We start from the raw sequence: 7,445 nt of genomic DNA, 5'->3' as shown, positions 1-7,445 counted from the left end.
GGCGGCGGCGGCAAACTTTCCAGAGCGGGAAGCCTGAGCCCCAGCCCGGCCCGCGGCAGGGACTGCTCTGGATCTGGGTCTACCGCGCGTCCCGGCCCCTCCGCGCGCTCGCCCTGGCCCCTCCGTGCGTTTGCCTGGCCCCAACACCCACCTGGCAGGCGCAGGAGCCCGGCTCGTTGCTCGCGGCTCCCGCTCCAGCTCGCGTTCTGCCGGCGCAGCGCCCGTCCCGACCCTCTGGCTGTCGGCCGGCTGGTGCGTCGTGCGACCGGCAAAGCAGGACCTCACTGCGCCAGCTGCCCGCGACGCCGCCGACGCCGCCGCCACCACCACAGCGAACTGAGCGGCTACTACCCCGCAGGCTGCAGCCAGTGGGGGACGGCCCGCGCCCGCCCCGCCCCGCCCCTGCTCGCTGGGGAGCCGGGACACTCTCCTCCTCAGGGGCGGTCCTAGAGCGGGGGACTCGTGGGAGAGTGGCCGGGCGGGGGCGCCCGGCGGTCTCGGAGGGCGTGGGAGCCCGGCAGGCGAGCAAAGCCCCCAGTCACACCACAGGACAGTCCTCGAGGGGTGCACTGACGCCAGGCTCAGGCCTCTGTTTGCACAGCGCGCAGCTCCGGTCGCGCTGGGGCTGTACTCTGGGCCGGGGCCGCAGAGGGGTGGTCTCGGTGGGGGACGGGATGTCAGGGAGGCCTCAGTCAGCTAAGCCCTGCGGTGGAGCAGGAATTCCTCAGGTGGAGGAGGGCAGGACGGCATTCCAAGCAGAGACGACTCTGTGTGCAGAGGCCTGGGGTGAAGGACAGCATGGCCCATCTACCTGGCCCTGAGATGCAGGAAACTAGGCTAAGCGGCAGAGGTGGGCTATGGGGGGCTTACTGCTGCATTTATCAAACCTGGAGCACAGGAGTGGCTCAGCTGAGTTCACTGACAGATGGTTGGTGCCCCCGGGTCCCCCAGGAGGACGCAGGTTTGGAGGTTGGGTGTTTGCCAGCCTCAGATGGAGAGTACGCAGAGGCTGGAGACCCTGGGTGGGGGCAGAGAAGGAGCCCACCCTAGTGGGGAGGTGGTGGCACAGTCTGAGCTGGCCCAAGGTGCTGGGACACTGTTACCAGGAGACAAATTCTATCTGGGGAGGGTTCCCAGGGACACCTAACCTGGCCTTTCACCCAAGCGGCAAGCAGTAAACGCTGTCCTACAGGGACTTTGGGGGTGTCTGGCTCCACCACTCCCCAATTACCGGTGGCTCCTGTGTCCATCTTTACAAGGAACAGGAAGCCCAGGTTGGTCGGGGGACATGGGAGCCAGAGCAGCAAGAAGGTAGCCTTGGCCCAGTGCTTGGGCTGTGGCTTGGGAACTTGATTTGCTCACTGGATAAATGGGCAGTAACTAACTGGCTGCTAGCTCACCCTCCCAGCCCACTGTGTGGGGCCCACCCTGCAGTTCCAGGTTCAACCTGTCCTTCCAGAGGCTGGGGTGTCTCTGGGACAATCTCAGGGCCCTAGGATGGCCAAAGTCCACCCCTAGCACCCTCTGAAGTCCCTGCAGGTAGGAAGGTCCTCCCCCAGGACCATGCCCCCATCACATCCCTTCTCCCATTTGTCCCTGAAAGCCTGACTGGAAGACTGCACCCCAGATTCCCTGTGCAGCGCTAGTGCAGTGGTGGGGGAACACTGGAGATAGGGCTTGTCTGCTTCCTGTCCTTCTGACCTGTGGCCTCACAGCCACAGCCCTGCAGGGGCAGGAGGAGCCCCTCTCTTCCTCCTTTAGCAGCCTGGGTTGAAGCTGTGTGTTTCATGCCTGGTCCCCTCTTAGAGCAACCGTAACTAACAAGTGACCACAAACTGATTGGCATATGTGCACTCTATCTCAGCTCTGGAGAGTGGAAGTCGGGGATCAAGGTGTCAGTAGGACTGCACTTTTTCCTGCAGGCTCAGAGAAGGCTGGGAGAAGGCTCCTTCCTCCCTCTTCCAGCTCCTACTGCCAGCTACAGGTGTCCTTGGCTTGCAGCCACATCACTCCAGTCTCTTCTGTCCCCCTCTTGGCCATCCTCTCTTCCATCTCTTGTAAGGAAATTTGTCGTTGGATTTAGGCCCAGTCGAATAAGCCACTATGATCCCCTCAAGATTCTTACCTTCATTACATGTGCAAAGACCTTTTTTCCCAAAAAGATCACATTCCCAGAGTTCAGGGGTCAGGACGTGGATGTCTAGGGGAGGTACTGTTCTGCCTCACTGCAGAACCCATGGTAGCATGGTCCTTTGGCATAGTCCACATTCTGAAGTGGTCTCTTGTTACACCCTTGCCCCAACCCTCCATGGGCAGGGTCTAGCACAGTTAGGTCAAAGGGCAGGAATGTGTCCCTGGCTCTGTGGATTCTGCCAGATTGCTTTCAAACAGCCCTAATGCCACCTGCTGCCATATGCAAAGGGTCACTGTACACTTTGCTCTACCACCACCAAGGGAGGGTGTTATTGAAAGCACAGAATATGGTCAAAATGATTTTATCATTCAAATAGATCATTTCCTAGCAGAAAGGTGCAACTGATATGTGCTGTTCTGGAGGCTTTCCGTGACTGCAGGTCTGTGGGAGCAGCAGCTCCTGGGATGTCTATGCTTGGACTGGACCATGCTTCCTGGCTTCTGGTGGCACTGTCTGTGCATTGCCCCCTTGATGGAGCATTTCTTCTGGAGGCAATTTGCTGTATTGCCCTGCTGGATCCTCTTAGCACATGATCAAGGTGATGAGTCCTCTTGGGCCCCAGGGCAGGTGAGGAGGACAGAGAACCACCACACTTGCAGGACTCCTATTCTGTTACCACTTCTCTGACCACTCCCCTGCGCTCCACAAGTCTCCGAGGCCCAGACAGGTGGGGATCCCTGTATGAGTGTAGGGGCAGAGACTGAGGCTAGCAGTGAGAGGGGCCCATGGCTCAGCCCAGCCTGGACCAGGCTGGTGACTCAGAACTGAGTAGCCCCAGCTTGCTGGGGCCTGTGTCAGTGAGCAGCAGAGGGTGCCTGGGAGAAAAGCCTGTGCCCTGGGTGCAGGGCTGTAGCAGGCTGGCAGTGGCCAGCCACCCATCCTGTGCTGTCAACAGAGGGGACACTCCTGGCAGACAGCTACTACTATAGTACCTGAGAGGGAGCTGTTCAGTGAGGCTGAAAGCCGGCCTGGAATCTAGGGTATGGGAAGCCCCTGAAGTGCCTGCTCAGCTTGCTCTCTGTGAGGGCCGCCTGGCCCAGGGCAGGAGCTGCTGGTGAGAGCTTCCCTCAGCTGTGCATGGGCTCCATGGAGGCACTGAGTGCCCAGTGTGGCTTCTAGTCTTCTCCCTAGTCTACTTCTTTCAAGGGCCTCTTAGGATCCTGGAAGCTCCCCCTCTGTCATCATGCATCCTCACCTCTTCTGGGAACCACTACTACCCCCACCTCAGGGCAGGCCATCACAGATAGAGGGGAGGTCCTTGAGCTGGGCTGGGCTGAACCTCTTTCCTCAAAGAAGAGAGAGCAGGTTTGAGCAGGGCCCTGACTGTTATAGTTTGTGGGTAATTTCTGCCTTTTAAATTTATTCTCGGCTCGGCGCCTGTGGCTCAAGCGGCTAAGGCACCAGCCACATACACCTAAGGTGGCGGGTTCGAATCCCCAGCCCGGGCCCGCCAAACAACAATGATGGCTGCAACCAAAAAAAAATGGCCGGGCATTGTGGCGGGCGCCTGTAGTCCCAGCTACTTGGGAGGCTGAGGCAGGAGACTCGCTTGAGCCCAGGAGTTGGAGGTTGCTGTGAGCATGATGCCATGGCACTCTACCCAGGGGGATAGCTTGAGGTTCCGTCTCAAAAAAAAAAAAAAAAAAGTTAAATTTATTCTCAGAGAATTTTTTTTTTAATTCTCAGAGAATTTGAGGAGGATTAAAATAAAAAGCACATTTGATCTACTTATTATAACAGAAATGGAATTTTAAAGAACATGGAGAAGAAGAGAAAATATTCCAAAATCCCTTAGCCAACACTAGCTACTGTGCAAGATCCCTAATTTTAGTTCTGAGCTTCCTGGCAGGCTAAGCAAAAAGGGCAACACCATGAATCATGAGCTGTTGGGAGGCTGTCATCCTGGACATGCTGGGACAGTCCCAGTTCAAACATCTTCGGCTTTTTGGCCTTTGGTTCATTTAGACCACTAGACCTCAAGTCCTGACTTGGTTTGGAAAATGTGGCTGCTCCCAGATGAGCAAAGAAAGAAGACCAAGCCATCTGCAGACACAGGAGAGAGGGGTAGATGAAGGGTGAGTGCACAGGCTGCCCCACCTGGAGCCTGCTGAGGGGGCAGGAGGCAGCCAGCAAGGTAAGGCTAGCCAGGGTGCCAGGAAGGCCCCTGTGACATGACTGGCCAAGGAGGGGTTAAGGCCTCAGCAGCTCCCAGAGATGGCGGGGACCAGGCCAGTAGCCGCTGAGCAGTTCAGAAATCTATTTTCCTAAGCACTTGGCATTTGTCTGAAACCTCAAGTGTATTTTCCCTAAGTTTTATTTTTTCTTTGACCCCAAACTCTGGTAAATTTAAGGGAAATTTAATTATGGTGTTTTGGGTCCATTTACACTTAAACCCTCTCAGCAATTTTTCCAAGACCCTTTTGGAGTTCAGCACTCCTTGGGAGCCTTCTAAATGAGTGTTTTTATTATTTTTTTTTAAAGGCTTCATTCCCTACTCCTGCCCCCCAGCACCAGCCTTCCTGCCAAGAATAAACAAGTCCCAACTCCGCAGGCTCCAGCTGAATTAGGAACTTAGGGCTTGTGGCCACCAGGCCAACCCCATGTCATGCCTCCTCCCTCCTCTGGGTGCCCCTTCCTCTGAGCCCTGCTGGCCCTTCCGAGTGTCCTCCATGCCAGCCTCAGTCAGAGCCTCTCCCCAGAGTCTTGCTCAGCCACTTCTATCCACTGGTCCCTATCTCAAGTCACCCATGGACAAGCTTAGCCAGGCTCCCAATCAGAGCCGAATGGGGCCGACTCCTACCCCACAGACAACTTAGACTGGGGAAACCCATGTCCTTTGGGGCTGGGGTCTGATGGACAGAGATGTCAGTGGTGCTGGTACCTTCTGACAGGCCTCCACACCAGCCCCATTATCAGCCCTATTTGACAGGGGAGGAAACTGGAGCACAGAGCTTCAGGTGGCATGAGGTACTTTGTGACCAGATGTGACTGCCCTCCTCTGGGGAGGTTTCAGCTGAGCTTTGGGAAGAGAAGGGTGTTCTTGGAAGTATTTAGGAAGCCTAAATACTTTAGGTGAACAGGCTGGATCCCCCAGCCCTGGGCCAGGCGCCCAGCAGCTCAAGGGAGGACCGAGCCTCCCATCCTGGGGGCCCTGGCCACAGGATGCTGGCATGGCTAGGCTGTGCAGGGCTCACTGGAGGAGGCAGCGGTTTGCAGTGAACTCACCATGGCTGGGCAGAGGCAGCTGGAATCCAAGCTGCCATCTTAACAGACTATCTCCAGGTGCACTCTACCAGGCTCCCCAATCCCTGCCTAGCAGGACCTCCACCCTGCATAGCTCCAAGAGGGGAGCTGAGCTCCCCAAAACTCAGTCCTGGTACCCCAGCTAACAACAATGATCTCAGGGAGTCTCTCAGAGGCTGTAGCCAGCAGCACCTGGCCACCAGTGCACAGGTCTGGAAATGAAAGGACAAAGCTTGACGTCTGAGGCAGGGTCTTGGGGACCTGGCACCATTGTTTCTGCTTGCTCAGGCCCAGCCTCCCATCCGGAAGGGGCTCCATTAGTTGCTCAGAAGCCGTGGGGAGAATGGCGGCAACCTCAGGAAACACCTGGCAGTGAGGACAGGAGGTGGCCAGGGCTCCTGTGCAGTGCCCTTCCCAGGGAGGGCCTAGCTCTGGGGTTATTTAGGAGAGAAGGCCCTGGCCAGGACCCCACGAAGGAGGAGTGGGGAGCTGCTCTATGGGGGAACCTTCCCGCAAGCCTACCTTTTTCTCAGAAATGGAAGCATCTCTTGCCAATGAGGGGGTTGAGCTGGCAGCTAGGACCTCGCTGTGCAGCTCCTGTGGGGCTCAGGATGGACAGACAGGATGACAGGTGGAGTGATGGCTGATGCCAGGGGGTCCTTCCTGGCATGGGTGGGGCTTTTGTGGGTCCCCCAAGCCTTGAGCTTCCAGGAACCCATGGATGCCTGAGTGGGTGGGCTATCCTGCTTGGCCATGGGCACTGGGCAGGGGTGTGTGTTTATGCCATAGGGCTGTCCAGGGAGGTCAGCACTCTACCACTCTATGGATGAAGAGACTAAGGCACAGCATCGTGAAACTCTCAAGTCTATCCCGATAGCCAATTGCTGAGGGCCTGCTCAGGGACTGGGGAAAAGTGGCCCCCAGGTTACTCTATTCTGACCAGGATCCTTGGGGCACAGGTGCCCTAGGAGGCCAGGCAGGGCTGGGGATGTCTCTGCACTGCTCTTAGCCACACACTGACTCTGGCTGATCACGTGTGCAGGCTTCCCACCTTGGGCTTCTCCAACTGGGGCCTGCCCTTCCAGGAACCTGGCCATAAGGCTGACAGGGCCCTGGAGATAGCAAGCCCCTCTGAGGGCCACCTCTGCTCCCAGCCCACAGGATCCTGGTCTGGCTGGATGGCTGTAGCAGGGTCTGCAGCCCCTAATAGAGATGTCTGCACTGCCCCAAGTCCCTCCCCCTGCCACGCCTGCTGCCTGGCCCTGGCTGCTGACAGCTTCATCGTCCATTGGCCTGGGCAGGAAGACAAGGGTATAGTCAAGGCAGCCCTGAGGGGCCCAGTGCCCACTACCCAGGTGGAAGTTGGTGGTCAGAGTGAGCACCCACGCTACATGCACCATCCCACACATGTCTCATCACACCTGGGCCCACACAGGCCTGTAGCCCTGGTCAGACGGACCTGCCCAAAGGGCCACTGCTCTTGCAAGCTCCACCCAAGGGATGGAGGCCAGTAGGGTCTCCCAGGTCAAAATGGGTAGGAAGCTGGTGTGGTGGGGAGTCACACCTTCCCAAACAGAGGAGACAGAGCAAGCTAGACATGGAGAGGCTGGGGCTGGAGGAGGCCTTGAGGGGGACCGGGCTCTCTTCCCTGTAGCCTCTGGCTCCATGGGGTGCCCCATCCAGTCTTTGCCCCAGCCCCAGTTGTCAGCAGGACCTGCCTTAAGGACTAATCACTGGGCCAGTGTCTGCCCAGGGCTGGAGTGGGTATTGGCAGGGCTGGGGTGCTCTCAGAGAAGGCAATGTGAGCCGACCCTTGTGGTTCCCAGGCCTGGGTTGTCCCAGAACAGGGGTCTGTGCTGCCTCAGTGTGAATCAAAGGGCTTATCAGGCTGGCCAGACTGGGCCTGCTGCCCATAGCCCCTCCTGCCCCCACGGCTTCCTTTCCTGCCTCCTCACCTCTGAGACCCTCCCCCCTTCCCCTGCTCCCAACATTTTCCAAGGCTAAATCC

General features: G+C 57.7%; 1 protein-coding gene across 1 annotated transcript in view; it reads right to left on the bottom strand.

Annotated features, from left to right (window-relative positions):
• FGFR3 (fibroblast growth factor receptor 3) overlaps positions 1–173 on the bottom strand; it is a 15,077-nt gene extending 14,904 nt beyond the window's left edge. Inside the window, exon 1 of the mRNA XM_023507706.1 lies at positions 152–173. The gene's annotated coding sequence lies outside the window, so the exon portion shown is untranslated. The remainder of the gene's footprint in view (positions 1–151) is intronic.
• Positions 174–7,445: the final 7,272 nt, after the last annotated feature.

This window comes from Otolemur garnettii, unplaced genomic scaffold, assembly GCF_000181295.1.
Source record: "Otolemur garnettii isolate 467f Iridium unplaced genomic scaffold, OtoGar3 scaffold00198, whole genome shotgun sequence".
In the NCBI taxonomy this organism is placed as follows: domain Eukaryota; kingdom Metazoa; phylum Chordata; class Mammalia; order Primates; family Galagidae; genus Otolemur; species Otolemur garnettii.
The sequence above is the reverse complement of the archived record's forward strand: the minus strand, read 5'-3'. Positions and strand labels throughout refer to the sequence as shown.